Below are 9484 nucleotides of genomic sequence, written 5' to 3'. Positions count from 1 at the left end.
TGCTGTTGACCAGGCCAACGCTTTGAATCGAGACAGGCTTCCAGCCCTAGTGGCGAAGCCATCATGAGTATACTGTTTAATGAATGTAGTACACCTACTGGGATATCTTCTAGGCATCTGTATTTACATTCATGTTTGTTTAAATGTGTCTACTTCCTTCCATTTGTCTTTATAGTAGAATAAACACCACTGAGATAGATCAATGGCCATGGCCTAAAGATGACTAATGGGGAGGCCCAAGAAGCCACTCTCTCGCCATGATACAAGAGAGCTCGCCCTACATCTATCACCCCCTCCAAGACTCAGGGACTTTAGTGGAAGATGAGGCGGAGGAAAGGGGTGGAGTGTCTCCCAATTGGCTAGTTCCTCCAATGGGCGGGGCCTACCGCCAAGTGTGGACTATGGGGATGTGGCTAGGAGCCATCTTGGAACGGAAGCCATGAACCAAGCCAGAGAAGCCAGAGCCATGGGGAAGCCCACGAGCTGTGGGAACACCGAACGCAACAGGTGAAAGACAGAATGGACTTTTATGGACCTGGGGCGAACGCTGGCCCCAGAGGCATGAACAGAATTATGGGCATGGCACCATCAGATACGGCGGGCTCTGAGGTGCAGTGCAGGGCTAGGCACTTCCTCTGTAAGTTAATAAATACACATAAAAGAATATTATATGGTTTGTCTAATCATGCAGGAGACCCAGAGAGAATTCAGGCCACAACCCTTGAACAAAGACCGGTCCTCCTCTATCAGGGAAGGTGGACCTCTTGTGCAGCTTTGGGAGGGACACGTGGAGTGTTGAGGGAGGAAGGGGATAACCCACCTAGCCAGCAAGATCAGCTGAATCAACCCTGGCGATCAATGGGGTGACAGATGTCACAGCCAGACCACCCTCACATCCTCTAGTTCTTATTTCTTAACTTTAAGCTCCTTCCTTTCTCTGCTCTCCTAAATCTAACACACATCCTAGTTCAATGTTGGATGGTGAGTTTTGAGTGCTGGTTTCATTATTAGTAATTTAAAATAAAGGTGAGGTCAGTACAGAATAAGAGTGGTATGTGCATAATTTAAGAGTTTTGATTTTTTTTTTTTTTTTTTTTTGGTCATTTGTGAGACAGGGTCTCCTTGTACCCCAGCTGTCCTGGAACTCACTATGTAGACCAGGCTGGCCTCGAACTCACAAAAATCCATCTGCCTCTGCCTCCCAAGTGCTGGGATTAAATGCGTGCGCCACCACACCCAGCCCAAGACTTTTGATTTTTTTATTTATTTTTATGTGTATGCATGTATTGTCTGCATGTAAATAAGTGCACCCATGTTGTGCAATACCCGCAGAGGACAGAAGAGGCTGTCAGATCCCCTGGAAATGGAATTATGGACAGTAGTTAGCTGCCATGTGGGTGATGGGATTCGAACCTGGGTCTTCTGCAAGAACAGCCAGTGTTCTTAACTGCCGAGCCATCTCTCCAGCCCAAGTTTTTATTTTTTTACTCAAAAAAGTGGTATAGGAGCTGGGCAAGGTGGTGCACTTCTCTAATCCCAGCACTTGGGAGGCAGACACAGGTAGGTATCTGTGAGTCTGAGACCAGTTTGTTCTACATAGTTAGGTTCCAGGACAGCTAGGACTACAGAGTGAGGCCATGTCTCCAAAAAGAAGTCATGTGGGGTGCTATTAAAAATGGAAGCCTAGCCAGGAATAGTGGTACACACTTAGTCCCAGCACTCGGGAGGCAGAAGCAGGAGGAGCTCTGTGAGATCAAGGCCAGCTTGTGATAGAGTATCAATAAACCCCATAAATTAACTGGTCCAGACTATGAAAATGTCTAGTCTATCTGTCAGAGGACCCATTTTTCCAGTCTCACTGGTCAATTACCTGGTAAAGAACCACTCCCAGGAAGGCAGGTTATGCTGAGTAAATGGGTGGAATACCTGGTGCGTTAATTAAGTAGCGAATATTTCTGCCTGGAACTAGCTCAGGTCCCCACGGAACTTCCCGACCAGCCACAGCCATGTAGGTCTCTGTAAGTCTGTCCGCTTTCCTGAACTCTTCAGGAAGGCGTCATTTCTCCATTTCTTCTTCATGCCTTTCTTACTAAACACGCTTTCTCTAAGGCTTTGGGCTGCCCCTAGCATCTTGTAGTTCTTCACTTTTTCTCTAAAGTTTCCTTCGCCCAGCCTTGAGGCTGTGAGGCAGCCACGTGTCTGACCTCCACGCAGGCTCTAAACCTGCCTGGCTCCTTAGCTTTCTTTCCTTCTTCCCACCATTCACCTCCTCAGGGCAGCTGCCAAGATCGCCAGCTCGCCTGCTCTGAGGATTTTTCTTTAATATTCTAATAAAATTGTAAAAGCCTCCGTTTGGGTCCATTCTTAAATTCTTTTATGAATGAGACTAAGAACCTTCTAGGGGCCTCTTTCTCCCCATTTCACTTGGTCTACATATGCAATTTGCCAACCTATCCAATTCCAGACCAGCTGGGGCTACAGGGAAACTCTCAAAAACATTTTTTTAATTTAGAAAATAGAAAAAACAAAAGCCTCATCTAAGTGGAAATTGATCAAATGAGGCTGCTCTCTACTTCATTTCGTTGCTTTCGTTCTGGGTTCCAAAACATAACGAGGAACGTGATTAGGAAAATAGCCAACGTCAGTCTCTGCCTCCGCATGACGTGTACACACACCTCCCCACACGTGTACCCACATACAAGAACATACACAGAAGCATGAATGTTTTTAATGCCAAAAGAAAAAGCTAAACCAGCTTCTAACCTCCTTTGCCTCCTGCACATGGAGAAACTTGGTTGACTCAGAGTGAGAAAGCACTGGATGGAGTGTCTCACAGTCATCTGAAAGGACTCAAAACAAATGAGGGAGGGGCTGGAGAGGTGGCTCAGCAGTTAAGAGCACTGGCTGCTCTTGCAGAGGACCCAGGTTCAGTTCACAGCACAAGGTCAGGAGGCTCAGAACTGTCTGTAACTCCAGTTCCAGGGAGTCTGACACCCTCTTCTTACCTCCTTGGTCATCTGTACTCATGTGGTACATGTACAATAGATAAATAAATCTATCTTTTTTAAAAATTTTATGTGTATGAGTATTTTGTCTGTATGTATGTATACCACATGTGTGTCTGGTACCAGTGTTATGGAAAAATCAGAGACCAACAGCCAATGTCAGGTGAGGAGAGGAAATTTAATTTGACACTAGCAGAACTGACCCCATGGATAAAAGGAGTCAGACCCTTTGTTCAAGTTTTGGAGGGTTTTTATACTTATGTGATGGAATGCAAGCAAAAGATACATAGCATATACATGGTAATTAAGTAAGATAACATAGGGCTGCAAAGATAATAGAAATGCAAAGGTAACAGAAATTTGAAAGTCTTGGGCTACAAAGATTTCTATACTGGGTAAAGGTTACAGGAATGTGATAGCTTTGAAAAACAAAGACTTCTATCCTAGATAACCACAGGGCCCGGGAAGATTCCTGTTCACTTCCCCATTCCAGAGTTCTTAATTCCCATCACACTGCAAAACCTTTTAGCATATGATACTTACTTCTATTTCTATAATACCAACAGAGGCCAGAACAGGGCATCGAATCCCCTGGAACTGGAGTTACAGATGGTTGTTAACCACCAAGTGGGTGCTGGGAACTGAACCCAAATCCTCTGCAAGAGCAGCCAGTGCTCCTAAACATTGAACCATCTCTCCAGTCCCCCCACCCACCTTTTTGAGACAAGATTTCACTACGTAGTTTTTTTTTTTTTTTTTTTTTTTGGTCTTTTTGAGACAGAGTCTCCCTGTAGCTCCAGCTGGCCTGAATGCACTATTGAGACCAGGCTGGCCTTGAAAAGTGTGCACCACCACACCCTGCTACCACTATATAGTCTTGACTGGCCTAGAATTTGCTATGTAGACCAGGCTGGCCTCAAATTCACGGAACTCCACCTGCGACTGCCTCCTTGGTGCTTGAGTTAAAGGCGTGTGCCACCATGCCTGGCTGAATTAAGAGAGAGAGAGGAAGAACAAAAAAGAGAGAGGAGGAGAAGGGGAAGAAGACAAAACAGGCTAACCTTAAGAGGGGAGATCTCTGATCCCACTTAGAGTCACTTACAGAAAGTGTAATTTGGCAGCTAAGACACCCAGACAGGTTAACACTCAGATAACAAGAGCCTTTTCTAGTCCAAACCTAAATGTCAGGTATTTCACACAGCTCAGTGTGGGGAGCTGATCCTGTAACCTGACACTACTGAAAGAGCATTTTGCAAAATGCAAATATCTCAATATAAACAGCAGGAGGATGTTCCAAAAACACATGATATGAACAACTTTAAGGGACCGGAGTGAAGGCTCAGCCATGAACAGCACTGCCTGCTCTTGCAGAGGACCAAAGTTTGGTTCCCGGCACCCACATGGTGGCTAACAGAACCATTCAGTAACTCCAGTTCTGGGGTTTCCAGTGTCCTCTTCTGGCCTCCACAGACACTGCATGACACAGTCACACTTACATGACACGGTCACACTTACATGCAAGTGAAACATTCATACACATAAAGACATAAAAATAAATGAATTTTAAAATGTTTTAAATTAAAAAGAATGACTTTAAATCACAAATTTTAGATTGAATTTATGCTAAATAAGCAGGAAAACTCCATGTGACTCCTCTAACTCCTCTATTGCCAATTAAGGTGTCTTTGATTTCTCTCGAAGGAGAACATTCTGGCAGAAATATTTATACCATTTAATTATAATGAAAGATTATATTATGTTCCTTTTCTTCCTGTTTTTGCCCTTAAGAAAGTTATACCAAGCCGGGTGTGGTGGCGCACACCTTTGATTCCAGCACTTGGGAGGCAGAGGCAGGCAGATCTCTGTGAGTTCCAGGCCAGCTGGGGCTACTGGGAGACACTGTCTCAAAAAAGACTAAAAAAAAAAAATACTGAAGTGAAATTTTCATCCCTTACAACACTTCTGAGAAAGGCTTCAGAAAGGACTTCTTGCCTGTCTTTTATTTTATAAAGGTGAAAGTATTATTAATGGAACATTTTGCTAGGCAGACACAATGGGGTATGCCTATAATCTCAGCCTCAAAAGGCTGAGGCAGGAGGTAGTGAGTTTGAAGCCAGCACGGGCTGTATAACAAGCCCCTGTCTCAAAACAACAACAAAGTTGGAGAAATGACTCAGTGGTTAAGAGCACTGACTGCTCTTGCAGAGGACCCAGGTTGAGTTCCCAGCACTCACATGGCAGCTAATAATCATCCATAACTCTAGTTCCAGGAGATCCAACACCCTCTTCTGGCCTCTCTGGGCATTGCACACATGCAAGCAAAACACTCAAATGCTGAAAGTAAAAATAACAAATAAAATATTTAGCCTGGCGTGGTGGCCCACGCCTTTAATCCCAGCACTCAGGAGGCAGAGGCAGGTGGATCTCTGTGAGTTCAAGACCAACCTGGTCTACATAGCACGTTTCAGGTCAGTTGGGGCTACAGGGAGACCCTGTCTCAAAAAGACAATAAATATATATATATATATATATATATAATAAAATATTTTAAAACAACAAAATCCTACTTTTGATTCTAATTCTGGTCAATGCTGAAAACCACAGCTGTAGATTAATAAAACTTAAGGAGCTTTCTTCTGTAGGTTGGACTGAACATCCCTCAGCCCACATCAGGTAAGCATGGCTATCTAGTGTATCTGTTCCATTGCCTCTGCCTCTACAGTTCCCAGGAGCCAGTGAAACCCACACTTATTTGTAGACTCTCAAGACTCAGACAGGGATTGGAGACATGGCTCAGCGTTTAAAAGCACTGGCTGTTCTTGCAGAGGACCTGAGTTTGATTCCCAGCACCCACATGTCAGGTAACAACCATGCATAACTCCAGTTGCAGGAGAATCCACCGCCCCCTTCTGACCTCTACAGGCATTACAGGACATGAGTACACTTACCTACATGCAGGCAATGCAGTCATATACATAAAATAAAAGTAATAAGGGACTGGAGAGTTGGCTCAGTGGTTAAGAGCACTGACTGCTCTTGCAGAGGACCTGGGTTCAATCCCCAGCACCCACATGGTGGCTACAAACTGCCTTAACTCCAGTTCCAGGGGAATCCGAAAGCCTCCTTCTGACCTCCGTAGCAATGCATGACACGGATGCACTCACATACATGCAGGCCATACACTCTCACACATAAAATGAAAAAAAAATTTTTTTAAATAAATAAAAAAAAAATTTTAAAAGACTCAGGTAGAATATGTAGCCTTAACATCAGAGTGAGTATTTTCTGTTCATCTTCAGTATTCTGTAGTTGTCTTTTTGAGGCATGAGTCTCCTCTGAGCAATATGCGGGAGAAGCAAAGAACGAAAAGAACTCCCCCACTTCCATATTTGAGGGCAGGACAGAATGATGTGAGCAGTCTCTGGCAGATTAGTGTTCTTTCTAAAATCACCATTTATATTCTGAACTGTTCAGAAGAGAAAAGCTTGCCATGGAAAGAAAGTTTTTTAAAAGACAAAAACGGAATTTATTTTAAATTTTATTTTTTATGGGGCTGGAGAGATGGCTCAATGGTTAAGAGCACCCAGATTTGATTCCCAGCACCCACATGGTGACTAACAACTAATTGTAACTCCAGTTCTGGGGATCCAATGCTCCTTCTTCTGACCTCCTCAGGCATTTGCATACGTGCAAGCAATGCATTCATGCGTGTAAAATAAAAGTAAATAAAATATTTTTTAATTTTATTTTTTATTACATTTTATTTATTTAGTGTTTGTGGAAGCAAAGGACAGCTGTGGGAGTCAGGTCTCTCCTGCCAGCATGTGTGTCCTGGAGATTGAACGCAGGTCATCAGGCTTGGCAGCAAGCTCATTTATCTGCCAAGCTATCTATCTCGCTGGCCTTAAAATTGTTTTCATTGTTTTTGTTGTGTTTCATGTGTGTATGTGACTATAGCTGCACTTATGCCGTGGCTCATTTGTTAAGGTCAGAGGGTGTCCTAGTTAGCTTCTCCACTGCTGTGACAAAACACTCTGACACACACCAACTTGGGGAGGAAAGGGTTTACTTAGCTCACATCTCCCAGGTCACAGTTCATCAGGGAGCCCAAGGTTGGAACTCAGGGCAGGAACCTGGAGCAGGAGCTGGAGCACAGGCCATGGAGGAACGCTGCTTACTGGCTTCTCCCTGCTCAACCTGCTTTCTTAGACAACACAGGACCACCCGCCCAGGGGTGGCACCACCCCTCCCACATCACCCAACAATCAAGAAAATGTGCCACAAACCTTGCCATAGGCCAGTTCAATGGAGGCGATTCCCCAGCTGAGGCCCCCTTGACCCCAGGTGTGTCAAGGTGACACTAAAGCTGTCCAGCACGGAGGGCAACTTTCAGGAGTCACTTCTCTCCTCCCTCTTCTTAGGCAGGATCTCTTTTGTCTCTGTCAGTTTGTACTCCAGGCTAGCTGGCCTACAAGCTCCAGAGAGATTCTCTTGTCTCTGCCTCCCATCTCACTGTGGGCATGCTGGTTACAGAGGGGCATCGGTGCATCCATCGAGCCATCTTTCCAGCTCTAGGAATAAATAAAGGCTTTTTTTTTTTTTTTTTTTTTTTGGTCTTTTTGAGACATGGTCTCCCTGTAGCCCCAGCTGTCCTGGAACTCACTATATAGACCAGGATGGCCTTGAACTCACAGAGATTCGCCTGCCTCTGCCTCCCAAGTGCTGGGATTAAAGGCGTGCACCACCGCGCCCGGCTGATAAAAGGCTTTTATAGAGTTTGTCGTGATAAGAAGTCCAATACTCTCATTTAATAACATGTTCACCATGTAGTCGTGTAGCCATAAGATTCATGAGTGAGGTGCATGGTGAGCTCTGTGTCCCTGGGCTTTAGGCTCTTTGGGCCCTTGTGTTTCTGGCCAGCTCGCCTGTGACAGCGACGGCAGGGGGCTCCCGAGTCAGTCTTCTTTCTCTCCTTGGCAGCTCTTGTTTCTTACACTTCTGTGGAAGCCAAAAAGTGAGGTCAGGGTCAGAGGGTTCGAACTGCGGCCCGCACCTGTTCGTGTCCTTTCTTCAGAAGCTTGTCTTGCACCTACCCTTGTTTATCTTCCACCACATGAACAAACTGGATCAGAGACTGGGCTTCAGAGTGACACAAGACGGCCGCAGCACAGCAGTGGGGTCTGGAATTGCCGCCAAGTTTTGTCTCTTCTTCCCTGCACCCCATGACTTCCCTGCACCCCACGAAGCAGACGTGTTACAGTCTCTTCTGGACCCGCCCACGTCTGTCGTTGAAGCTTTCACCTGTGTAGGTCCTCTCAAACATCCTCCCCTAGCTCCAGGACTGTGGATTCCACTGCCTACTGGACCCTGGATGCTTGACTTCCAACGCAGTGGATCAACAGGCCATCTGCGACCTCTCAAATCTGGTATCCCTAACTGGTTCCCCTCCTACACAGCTGACCATCAGCCCACGTCAATCCCCCTCCTGTCCCTCCTGACAGAACTCTCCTTTTGTTCAAATGTCCATTCCCTCCACTTCTGGTCCAACTCCAAAGGTGAGCCTAATTTGGTTTGTGTATGGTATTCTCCTTAAATGTGACCAAACATGGAGCCGCGAGGAAGGCAATTGACTGAGGCTCTGGGAAAGGGAATTCTGCACCCAGACACTTACGTATGACACAGAAGTTCCCTTCCAGATTGAGGATGAAGTCAAAGGGATACCCCCTGCAGTCCCAACCATTCAGGAAGCTCAGAACCCAGGTGGTTGAGACCAGCTGGGAAACACAGAGAGGCCCTGTCTTTTCCCCTTTTTTAATATATATATATATATGTATATATATCTATCTATATCTATATCTATATATATCTTTTTTTTAATGTGTAGAGTATATTGCCTGCAGGCATGTAAGTGCGCCCGTACCATTCAGCACCCAAAGAGGTCAGAAGAGGGCTTCGGATCCCCTGTAACTGGAGTTACTAACAGTTGTAAGCTGCTATGTGGATGAGGGGAATTGAACCTGGGTCCTCTGCAAGAGTGGTCTGTGCTCATAACCACTGAACCATCTCTCCTGCCCTGAGACACCCTGTCTTTAAGAAAGGGGTTAGGGGGCTAGAGAGATGCCTCAGCGGTTAAGAGCACTGGCTGCTCTCACAGAGGATCCAGGTTCGATTCCCAGCACCCACATGGCAGCTAACAACCATCTGTAACTCCAGTTACTACAGAGGGAATCTGGCACCCTCTTCTGACCTCCTCCGGCATTGCATGACACAGGTGCACTTACATACATGCAGGCAATACACTCATAAACAAAAAATAAAAATAGGGGCTGGAGAGATGGCTCAGCAGTTAAGAACACTGGCTGCCCTTGCAGAGGACCCGAGTTCAATTCCCAGAACCCACATAGTGGCTATGAACTGTCCTTAACTCCAGTTCCAGGGAAATCTGAAGCCCTCTTCTGACCTCTAAGGCAATGCACGAC

This window comes from Nannospalax galili, unplaced genomic scaffold (assembly GCF_000622305.1).
Source record: "Nannospalax galili isolate Female #2095 unplaced genomic scaffold, S.galili_v1.0 scaffold192, whole genome shotgun sequence".
Lineage (NCBI taxonomy): Eukaryota > Metazoa > Chordata > Mammalia > Rodentia > Spalacidae > Nannospalax > Nannospalax galili.
Note: the sequence above shows the minus strand (reverse complement) of the source record.